We start from the raw sequence: 9,519 nt of genomic DNA, 5'->3' as shown, positions 1-9,519 counted from the left end.
GTTGGGTGGCTGGAAATGTTTGGCAAAAAAGGGTAAAAAATAAAAAAAAAAAAAAAAAGCGGCTGCTGTGGCTTGAGCTCCTGCCTGTTCCTGCTGTGATGCTGATCTGGGTCCAAAGCCCCATGAGTGACAGGGAGTGGAGTCACTGCTGTTATGAGTTTTGTCCTGCCTCAAATGTATGGGAAGAAAGGGGCTAAGGACTTCAGTGGGGGGAAAGAAACACAGCCAGAGAGAGGGGGGAAGACATCCAGGGACAGGGCTTTGTGCCACAGCCCCTGTTTTGTCCCTTTGATGGGTCCTGGATGGTCAAAGATCCACCGGTGCTATGGGGGCAGATGCTTTGCGCAGGGATTTGGAAGAGGCAGGGCTGTGAGGTGGGACCGGGGGTGCGGGGGGTGGGCAAGGGAATCCTCCCCAGCCCCATGCTTTGGGGATTTGGACCAGGAGGGTATCTTGCAGTGCCGGGGCTCTGAGATTCCTGGAGCGTATTGGGGTACCAGGGATGAAGGCTCAGGCACCTGGGGGTCCAGGTGATGGAGGCTCAAGCACCCAGGGGTCCCCGTGATGGAGGCTCAGGCAACTGGAGATGCCTATGATGAAGGTTCAGGCATCCAGGGGTGCCAGTGACAGAGCCTCAGACTCATAGGGATTAAGGTGATGGAGGCTCAGGCACCCTGGGGTGCTGGGGATAGAGGCTCAGGCACCTGGGACTCCTGGTGATGGAGGCTCAGGCACCTGGGGATCCTGATGATGGAGGCTCAGGAACCTGGAGGTCCTGGTGTTGATGGTTCAGGCACCTGGGGTTCCCTGCGATGAAGGCTCAGGCAGGTGGGGATGCCCGTGACAGAGGCTCAGGGACCCGGGGGTCCCAATGAGGGAGGTTCAGGCACCTGGGGATCTTGATGATGGGGGCTTAGGAACCTGGAGGTCCTAGTGTTGGTGGTTCAGGTCCTGGTGATGGAGGATCAGCAAAGCCAGGGCTTGCCACCAGCCCTGGTGGGAGAGAGGACACAGGATCTGCCATGAATGGGGAGCTATGCAGATCATTTCAGGGCTAAAGTCCCTGAAAAAAACATTTTGCTCATTAAATACAGGACACATTTAGAGTTGGTCTGAGCCCCGTGAAATCCTTATTCCTCCCCCAGAGGCTGCCAAGATCCTCCTGGCTTGCAGGTTCACTATGCTATGGGAGCCATTAAATTCTCTCCTCCATGGAGAAGAGGTCTTACTTTTATTTTAACCCTTGTATTGCTGGAAACACCACCTTTCCACTCCCTCTCCCCCACCTATATCAGATCTTCTCATCCCAGAGGAGCCCATGGCTATGTGGTGAACCAGCGCAGTGTTGGCCACCAAGCAAGGGATGTTCCCCAGCTATGGGGAGGATTTAGGGTCAGGAGAAATGTCCCTTCCATGTGCATGCCCATCTGAATTGCAGCAACAAGAGCTGAGGAGCAGCGATGACACCTATGGTGGTACCCCATATGGACTCACTGGAAACCACCAGGGTCCCCAGTGTCATGGCATGTGGTGTGCTGACACATCTTGATGCTCACACATACGACGGGCTGCAAATTAAAGCAGTTTGTACCTTCACCCCTCCAAAAAAGCAATGGTGGCACTGGTACTTCGGAGCAAAGCACCATCTTGCCAGGTTTTGCTGCTGCTGCCTCCGATTGCCATTGCAGGGATGGAGATTTTGGCAGCCCTGGCAGGATTTGGCCCATGAGAAACTCATGAAGTTCAACAGGACCAAGTGCAGGGTCCTGCACCTGGGTTGAGGCAATCCCCAGTATCAATACAGGCTGGGGGATGAAGGGATGGAGAGCAGCCTTGAGGAGAGGGACTTGGGGGTGTTGGTGGATGAGAAGCTGGCTGTGACCTGGCAATGTGCGCTGGCAGCCCAGCGAGCCCCCGACATCCCGGGCTGCATCCCCAGCAGCGTGGCCAGCAGGGCGAGGGAGGGGATTGTGCCCCTCTGCTGTGCTCTGCTCTGGGGAGACCCCCCTGCAGTGCTGCCTCCAGCTCGGGGGCCTCAGCACAGGAGAGACATGGACCTGGTGGAGCGGGGCCAGAGGAGGCCACCGAGATGCTGGGAGGGCTGGAGCCCCTCTGCTGGGAGGACAGGCTGGGAGAGTTGGGGGGGTTCAGCCTGGACAAGAGAAGGCGAAAAAGGGGAGACCTTAGACCTTCCAGTGCCTAAACGGGCTCCAGGAAAGCTGGGGACAGACTTTTTAGTAGGGCCTGTAGTGCCAGGATGAGGGGAAACTGCCTTAAATTGAAAGAGGGTATGTTTAGATAGGACATAAGGAAATGTTTTATGCTGAGGGTGGTGAGGCACTGGCCCATGTTGCCCAGAGAAGCTGTGGAGGCCCCATCTCCAGAGGTGTCCAAGGCCAGGTTGGACGGGGCTTTGAGCAACCTTGTCTGGTGGGAGGTGTCCCTGCCCAGGGCAGGGGGGTTGGACTCTATGACCTTCAAAGGTCCCTTCCAACCCAAACCATTCTATGATTCTCTGATTCTATGACTTCTGCAAGGCTGGGTTTCTGGGAAGCAGCTTTGCACCGCCTGGCAGTGGCTCAGCAAGGTCTGGGGCAATTAGGCATTTACCCCCGTGAGGACTGGTCCCACACTAAGGGTCTTGGCTGATTGGGGAGCAGGGAGAGTTCTCCATCTTTGCACTGGCCAACTGTAAAACTCCTCTTTCCCGAAGAATTAGGGGACATACGGGGTGCAAATGAAATCCTGAAGTCTTTTTTTTTTCTTTCTTTATCCATGAATTAACTTCTGTTTTCCCCCTTCTCTGGAGCAGAATAAGCTTTTGTTTAAGGCAATAAGCTGCAGAGATACTGGCTTCTTGTGTTTACGTTTTCCATTTCCAGGCAAATCCCATTTCAGAGCCCTCTGAACGCTGGTCTGGGAACTGAACATCCCAACCGCAGCAAGCTGCGGTGGACTGAGGATCAGAATAGAAGATTGTTTTTACACAGGGGATTTAACAGCCTGGGTTTGGCTTCTGATGTCCATCCAAAGCACGCAGGCGGAGAAGGAATGCTCTGTTTTCAGTCTGCAATGGAGTCACTGTTTTAATTTTAGCTTCTCTGGAGCAGAGCTGTAAGCAAGCCATTACCAAAGCAAAGCACCCTACGGAGGCCGGAAGGACCAGAGGAACTCGAGCCTCCCTGCTCGCCCACATGTGGCCCCCAGAGGTACTGGGGGGATCCCCCCAAACTGGTGATGCTGAGCACCCAAAATCCATATATCCCTCTTAAAAACCCCAATGTGACTCATCTGTGCAGGTCAGAGAAGGCGTTGGGACATCATGGAGCTACCAGTGCCGATGCTGGGAAGGCAGAGCTGCACTCAAGGAGGAGCCGTGAACCCACCAAAGTACCTTCTTTTTGCGAGAGCAAAGCTCCATCAGGAGGTGCCAATAACCCCCCACCAAAATGCAGAGGTGCTTCAGCGGGTGCAATTTATGTGTATGGCAGGAAAAAAATGATCCCAGGAGGAATCAAAGAAGTTTAATTTCCACTGTGGCTTTCCATGGTTGGTAGTTATTGCTGGATGTGAGCATCAGCCTATGCTTCGCCTGCAGCTCTCCGATGCCCTGGTGGGTCGGTGCTGCCCACAGAACTCTCAAGACCCTGTCGGGAGAGCAGCCACATCAAAACAAACCCAGAAAAGTCTTAAAATGTCATCACCTTCTTCCTGAGCATCCTTTCCTCTCTGCCAGGGCTTGAGAAGAAATAGAAGATGCTGCTTTTCCTTCAATAGCTGCTGTAAGATCCAGTGAATGTCATTGCTCAGTCACTAACCTGCAACTTAGTATTTGTGGAGAACAATTTGCTTCTCTTCTCTTTGGCAGTATTGTGAAATTCCCGAAACCTCATTGCGCCAAAAAGGATTTGCAAATGTTTTTAGCAATGAACCCCTGAGCAGCAGGTCGTGCAACGTGGGAATGTTGCAACGGCAGTCAGTGTTGCAATGGCACTGGCCGGGGACAAGCACAGACGTTTGGCTGGGCATGCTCTCCATCCGAGTTCCACCAAGCAATGTTGATCAGCAGCGCAGGCTGAACGGGCAAACCGTATTTCTAAGGCAAACATTTACAATTATCAATGTATGGTTTTCTTTCATAACCTTTCCAAGCAGGGAAAAGTCTGAAGCTGGACCAATATGATTTTTTTCACATGAACAAATATTTATGGAGATGTCACCACAGTCTTTTGATGGGTTGGTCATACCCTTTGGAAATGAGGCATTGAATGCAAGGGAAACAGCAACATTTCTGTTTCCAGGAGCTGGTGGGGTCCCGCGAGTCACCATGGTCACAGATACTTCCTCAGTCAGTAAAGGAAAACACGTTTTGCTGTGGGGTGTCCTTAGCCTGCAGGATTCCCTGCTCCACAGAGCAGAGGGCTTGGGATGCTGTTGGATTAATCGAGGTTGTCGTGGTTTAACCTCAGCTGACAGCTAGAACCATGCAGCCGCTTGCTTACTCCCCCGAGTTGTGATGGGGGGGAGAATCAAAAGAGTAAAAGTGAGGAAAAACTTGTGGGTTGAGATAGAGACTGTTGAATAGGTAGAGCAGAAGCTGCGCACACAAGCAAAGCAAAACAAGGAATTCCTTCACTGCTTCCCATCAGCAGGCAGGTGTTGAGCCATCTCCAGGAAAGCAGGGCTCCATCTTGCCTGATGTTTACTTGGTAAGACAAACCCCGTAACTCCGAATGTTTCTGCCTTCCTTCTTCTTCCCCCAGCATTATACACTGAGAATGATGTCGTATGGCATGGACTATCCCTTTGGTCAGTTGGTGTCAGCTATCCCGGCTGTGTCGCCTCCCAACCCTTCGTGTGCTCCCAGCCTACTTGCTGACGGGGCAGCATGAGGAGCGGAAAAGGTCTTGAGTGCTCAGCAACAACCAAAAGCATTGGTGGGCTATAAACAGCATTCTCATCCCAAATCCAAACCACAGCACTCTACCAGCTGCTAGCAAGAAAGTCAACTCCATCCCAGCTGAAACCATGGCAGATGTGTAGCTCCTCTTGCTGCTTAGAAAGGTTTATTGTTTGTGGTCAGTCCTTGCTCCCTCCATGCAAGCTCAAACCATCCCAACTTCAGCAGGTGAACGTGGGGGAGGAAAAAAGAGGCTTTGCTCTCTGTTCCCACTTTACATATCTTGGAAAATAATCGCCCTGGCTGGGAATGACAGTGATGTGGAAGCACACAGATCATTGCTCTGATTTCTCCCCTTCCCCAAGTACATGTATTTAGGTCTACGTGCAGCTCATACGCCAAGAGCGAGACTGCAGGCAAGAAAGAGGGCCAAAAAATAGACATCGCAGCAGAAAACTAGTGCCCACTTGATAAATGACAGCGGCTTTTCCTTTAGGATCGTGCAGCAGTTTCTTTTCCTGCTACTGACATTTTCCTCTCTGTTTTCCATCTAACCCAAGAGACATCTCCTTCCCTTGAGCCCGCGCTCCCGAGTCTTGCTATTATCAGCAAAAATGTGATTCTAGAGTTTGTTTGCCCTTGGGAAACACTTTTTTCCCCTCAAGTTAAAATAGCAAAAACTTTTTGGCGAAGACATAACTTTCTTCAGCAGTAAATTGCCGCTGAGCTCCTCTCGCAGCTGGAGGGTGAGTGTGTCCGTGGGTTGTGGTCCGAATTGTAGCAGCATGCAGAGCCCAAGATGATATCAGGAAGGGCTGAGACCGATAAGTTGATGCTCCAAACAAGTTAAAAACAGAAGTGGGACACAAAAAGATGCAAAATAAGCTCCTGGACAGTGAGCCTGGGAGGAAATACTGCCCAGTTGCTCGACTGGAGTGGTGGAGTGGTTTATTTGCATGTATTTGCATCTAGATTGTGTCCCCATTGCATGGCAGGGTTGTGGTGCTGCAGGACGCAAGGTCCAATCTCCCTGGAGTATGAGCTCAGCCCTCTGCCCTCCTCTTCTGTATAAGCCCACTTGGTTCGGGCTCTGGTTCTTAAGAACCTTAAGAGGTGTCTATTTAGTTTCAAGCCAAAATGAAATAATCCAATACTATCTTCTCGTGTTGTAAGTATCAGTAAAGGCTGGGGGATGAATGGATGGAGAGCAGCCCTGCCGAGAAGGACAGACAGACTTTTTAGTAGGGCCTGTAGTGAAAGAACAAGGGGTAACGGTCATACACTGAAAGAGGGGAGAGTCAGACTAGATATCGGGAAGAAATTCTTTACTCTGAGGGTGGTGAGGCACTGGAACAGGTCGCCCAGAGAAGCTGTGGCTGCCCCATCTCTGGAGGTGTTCAAGGCCAGGTTGGACGGGGCTCTGAGCAACCTGGTCTAATTGAAAATGTCCCTGCCCGTGGCAAGGGGTTGGACTAGATGGCCTTTAAAGGTCCCTTCCAACTTAAACCATTCTATGACTTACTGATTCTTTCTTGAATAGGTCTTCCTTTTCCTGCAATATTACCTTCTTCCTCTGACAGGTTTGCAGAGAGCAGCTATATCACCTCTTGGTGTGCAAGGCTAAGAAAATTCATCTGTTTTGGGCACATCTAGTGAGAGGCTCTCCATTCCCCTGAGTATCTCAGCAACCATTCTCTAGACCGCTTCCAGTCTGAGTCCATTTATCTAGCACAGCTATGGCATGGTGCACACCATTGCAAGTGAGTTTTCACCACCGTCTTGTACAATGGTGCTAGTTGTTCCTTGTTTCTAATGGAAACCTGTCCTACAATCCTCTCCGCAGACAATTTTCCACTTTTTTCTTTTTTTTCTTTTTTTTTTTAATATGTGTATTGCTTGAGCCTAGCCAGCAAGCTACTAAAATCATCTCCCCTGCCTGCTGCTTGGCCTGTGTCATGCCTCCTCCTTAAGTTTTGCATCAGCTCCTGTATCCTTTCATGGAAAATTCAGATGCCACATCATCCTCTCAAATGCCTGCACAGCTCTCACCAGCTCCCCTGGCTGGACGAGCCCTTGCCACCTCAGCATTGCCTTTCCCAGAAACAGTGACCTGGACTGCCATGAGACTGGTCCAAGTGGGAGGCAGAGATTTCTCAGCAGCTGGAGCCTGGATTTGGGTCTTCTTTCTAAATTGGGGGCTTTCGTCTTGCGGTCAGTTGGACTTACAGCCGTGGGCGTTCTGAAACAGTGTGGGTCTGTGCTTGGGTTAGAGAAATACAGGTCCATGCTACTGCCTAGAAAGATGCTCCCCATGCTGTTCTCCTCACATGGACTCTGTCCCATCGCTTGCACTCCTGAGACTCGATGGTGAATCTCATTAGTGACCAGGTTAAGCTGAGCACTAAACTAGAAGGAGGAGGAAGAGAAGGAGAAGGAGAAGGAGAAGGAGAAGGAGAAGGAGAAGGAGAAGGAGAAGGAGAAGGAGAAGGAGAGGGAGAGGGAGAAGGTGAAAGCAAAGGAGAAGGCAAAGGTGAAGGTGAAGGTGAAGGTGAAGCAAAGGCGAAGGCAAAGGGGAAGGGGAAGGGGAAGGAGAAGGAGAAGGAGGAGGAGAAGGAGAAGGAGAGGGAGAAGGAGCAGGAGAAGGAGAAGGAGAAGGAGGAGGAGAAGGAGAAGGAGAGGGAGAAGGAGCAGGAGAAGGAGAAGGAGAAGGAGGAGGAGAAGGAGAAGGAGAGGGAGAAGGAGCAGGAGAAGGAGAAGGAGAAGGAGGAGGAGAAGGAGAAGGAGAGGGAGAAGGAGCAGGAGAAGGAGAAGGAGAAGGAGGAGGAGAAGGAGAAGGAGAGGGAGAAGGAGAAGGTGAAAGCGAAGGAGAAAGCGAAGGTGAAGGTGAAGGTGAAGCAAAGGAGAAGGCAAAGGCGAAGGCAAAGGTGAAAGAGAAGGGGAAGGGGAAGGAGGAGAAAGAGATGTTGCTCTGCAGCCAGATCACATCCTGTGAGTCCATGCCATGTCTGTAGAAGCACTGGTGCTGGTGCAGGAACTGGGCACTCAGCTCGGGACTCTTCTTCATGATGCTTCAGCCGGAGGCAGGATACCCACTGACAGAGGAACTACACATGCAAGACGCCATGGGGCCAACAAGGCTGTAGAAACAAAGGTTGAAAACAAGCTGAGGAGGACACCTAAATGAGAGTCACCAGCAGGGTTCAGCACGTCTCGACCACCCCAGGAACACACTTAACTTAAAGTTTCCATCTTCCCAAGGTAACCTCTTCTCTGGATAGCTGGAAAATTTTTCCTAAGCTGTAACTTGAATCTCCTTTGCTGCAAATGAAGCTAATTCCTCCTTTACTACCACCAGTGAACATCAAGCACACTTAATTAGAGATCTATTTCTAATATTATTTCCCTTTCCTTTTTTTTTTTTTAATCAAAACCTGAAAATCTTTCAGCTTTTCTTTATAGGTGATGTTTTTTAAACCTTTACCCTTTTGATTTTCTGCTTCCTTCTGGATTCTCACCATGTTTTCTACATTTTTATTAATGCATCTCCCTGAAAGCACGACAAGACTCACAGGTGCCCGAAAGAGAATAATTACTCCACTGGCCTATACACAATGCTCCTGCAAATGGATCCCAGACAGTGCTGGGTGTTTTAGGCAATGCTGGAGGATCCCGGGATCCTAGGAGATCCCTGTGCCTTCGTAAACCCTCTCGTGGGAGCAAGCAGCAGAAACACCAGTGCCTCCCACTCACCCTGTCATCAGGTCTCTGCAATCTGCTGGTGCAGCGCTTAATGAAGTTTGGTGGTTTAGCTTGTCTCAGCAAGTTTGCGCAAAGCCATCGAGAGACTCCAGACTAAACCAAAGCCGATGAGGCCATGATTTCAAATGTGTGAGCAGCTTAATTGGGTCCTACTGCATGCTTGTCACTGGATACGCAGTTCTGGTGATGTTTAAGGCCATTAGAGGGATTAGCACCATGTTTATTCTGGGCTGAATGAGACAATTTAATTTCTCTTAAATGTGCTACCCTCCCCGGGGCGTTCTCTAACATGCAGACACCCTGCCAGCGCAGCGTCAAAAACCTGCACTTGCTTTTTACTGTTGTTTTAATTAAATTAGACTTACAAACAAGTGTCATACAAGCGTAGTGCTATGAACAAAGAAGAACAAGTGCTGTGAATTCCTGCAGCTTTCAGATGTGCTGCTCTTAGCGGGCATCGAGTGGTGAGGCAGCTGAATGGGTGGTGCTTCCTCACAGTGGGCTGAAAAGAAAAAAAAGCATTTATTTTGGTGATTCAGCACCCTTGTCTCTCCTTTAGCCTCTGCATGAATCTCAGGGGAGATATATGAAACTATGCCAACTGTTTGCCCTGAGGCAGGATGCTTCTCTCTGTTCCCCCAGAGAAGATCCAGTTCATGCTTAAAATGGTGCCCCTCCTGCTCTTAATGCACCTACCCCACCGAAGATCTCCTTATGGGGAGCACCCAAGGAGCATCCAAGGAGGATCGCAAGTGGCCCAAGACCCTCCAGCACTGCCTTGCCCCGTACTTTGTTTTTTCTAGTTATGTATTTTGGCGTAGATTGACAAAACAGGGCCCACTGCTTTTAGCTCACTCTTT

Source organism: Charadrius vociferus, unplaced genomic scaffold (assembly GCF_000708025.1).
Source record: "Charadrius vociferus isolate BGI_N301 unplaced genomic scaffold, ASM70802v2 scaffold393, whole genome shotgun sequence".
Taxonomy (NCBI): domain Eukaryota; kingdom Metazoa; phylum Chordata; class Aves; order Charadriiformes; family Charadriidae; genus Charadrius; species Charadrius vociferus.
This window is presented reverse-complemented; position numbering follows the sequence as displayed.